Below are 2,500 nucleotides of genomic sequence, written 5' to 3' on the forward strand. Positions count from 1 at the left end.
AGAGAGAAAAATTAAAAAATTTTATTAAAAAAAAATTTTATTAATTATAAATATATAAAATATATAAAAATATATATATATATATATATATATATATATATATATATATATATATACATATAAATATATATATATACACATGTACATACATACATACATACAAACATACATATATATATATATATATATATATATATATATATATATATATATATATATATATATATATATATATATATATATATATATACACACACATGTACATACATACATACATACATATATATGTATATATATATATATATATATATATATATATATATATATATATATATATATATATATATATATATGTATATATATATATATATATATATATATATATATATATATATATATATATATATATATATATATATATATTTACATATATAAGTATGTACACACACACACACACACACACACGCATTTATATATATATATATATATATATATATATATATATATATATATATATATATATATATATATATATATATATATATATATATATATATATATATATATATATATAAATATGCAGAGAGAGAGAGAGAGAGAGAGAATGAAAAGAGGATTCTCTTTTGCTTCATTCATACTCTGGAACTGAGTCGGCTCACAAATTCGTAAGCCAAACAATTTGCATTATTTTCCAGCAGTTTTTAATTGATTTTTTTTTTGGTTCCTGACCTCCCAAATGAGGTTACGATACGTTTTCTTTTTGCACATTTGCAATTTTCGCCAATTTTCTCTATATTATTTTCCTTCCACTTATTCCTTAAAGTCCTGATGTTTAACTTCCTTTTTGACCTTGAAAAAAAATTAATTCGTCATTTATCAACTTCCCTCCAAATAAACTTTATTGGTTTCAGTTCCCGTCACACAGTTACAAAAGCAAGTAGTTTATGTCTCTGTAAAACCACTTCGCTGTCTAGTAACCTAAAAATTCCATGAAGAATACGTGAAAGACCAAACTTAAACAATTTAGCCTATTTCCTATTCTCGTCACTTGCGCGCTATGCAATATGCATATGTGTTTACGTTCGTGACTATGATAAAAAAGAAAAAGAAAAATGATGACAGAGACTTTATTCAAACATGATTTAGAGCCAGTTCGTGTCAAGCAAGTACCAAAAAGGTGCATTCTGCTTGTGTTGTTTTCGGATCGGCAGTCGCCATGGCAACGCGATACAAAGAAAGCCTTGCGCGACGAAGTAACCGGAACGAAGACGATGGCGGTATCTTGAGAAGAAAGTTTCCCGATAAGGAGGTATTATTTGGTTCTTTTTGTTCTTTTCTTGTCTTTGTTGGTAGAAACCGTGTTTTGTTTTGTGTTTGGAGTGATAACGGATTTTCTTTTGATGCCTGGCTAGCGGAAAGGATCTGCTTTGGGAACAACAGCGTATTGTTTTATGATAGTGTGGGGATGATACGGGAAGAGTACCTGGAAAACATGCGGATATGATAGAATAAAAAAAAAGAAAAAAAAGACAAAAACACTTATAAAACTGTATATTCAAGATCTAAAGTTTATTTAGAGAATGAATATCGACTTCGAGATACATACTTCTATATCACACTTTTTTTTCCTTTATAACCAATACCACAGTCGGAGAGTTGTGTTCAATCAAATGAATCCAACTAAGCTAAAAAGTTCCGAGTTCATGGCGAAGTTTGTGCCACACAGCACCTGGGCGGGGCATATAAATACCTGGGACACTCGCCTCTGCCTCAGTGTTCCTCGGGATGGTGAGTCGTGAGAACCACGCTCTCCGCTGCCCTCGCTCCTAGGCCCATGTGAACGTCGAGCCGCGTGTATACCTCTTTGAATATATTTTCTTAACTATTTTTTTTCTATGTGTTACCGATGGGAAGAACACTCGCAGTAGGCAGATGAATAATGACCTCAAAGCCGCTGGCGCTGGGAGCCTGGAGGGCGAAATTGAATTGTACGAACGTGTGAAGAGAAATTGGAAGGCCTTTCCGCTGTTCCTCTGGTGTGAGACGTGACACTTTCTCGTGGCCGTCGATACATGTTTCGTTAGTTTCCAGAAGAGTGCTGGATCCCGCCCAGCCCCCGTTTCAACTGACGCACATAATACAAGGTAAGGAGTGAATGACGTCAGAAATATTGAAGACAAAATACTTCGAAAAAAAAATAAAATAAAGTACCTTCCCCCGCAGGGAAAAAAATAACATCAGTCAACCCTGTAAAGAAAAGAAAAAAAGAAAAAAGAAAAACAAATAGAAAAAAAAATACACACGTTATAACATCAAGCCACTCCATCCACCACAACGAACAACCCTGTTTTAAACGTGATGTCACAGCCGGTGGACTTCGCCTCCCCTTGGCCGGAGAACCATTAGTCTCAAATAGCAATCCGTTAGTCGTCCGGTCGATAGTCAGTGCCGCGGGAAGGGTTAGTCAAGAAAGAAGTAGGTAGATCCGGAATCGATAGAG

At 33.0% G+C, this 2,500-nt stretch overlaps 1 protein-coding gene across 1 annotated transcript in view; it reads left to right on the forward strand.

The window, feature by feature from the left end:
- Positions 1–1,785: 1,785 nt before the first annotated feature.
- Positions 1,786–2,500, forward strand: part of LOC113828323 (CCN family member 2-like) — a 115,485-nt gene continuing 114,770 nt past the window's right edge. Inside the window, exon 1 of the mRNA XM_070144272.1 lies at positions 1,786–2,144. The gene's annotated coding sequence lies outside the window, so the exon portion shown is untranslated. The remainder of the gene's footprint in view (positions 2,145–2,500) is intronic.

Source organism: Penaeus vannamei, chromosome 31 (assembly GCF_042767895.1).
Source record: "Penaeus vannamei isolate JL-2024 chromosome 31, ASM4276789v1, whole genome shotgun sequence".
NCBI lineage: Eukaryota > Metazoa > Arthropoda > Malacostraca > Decapoda > Penaeidae > Penaeus > Penaeus vannamei.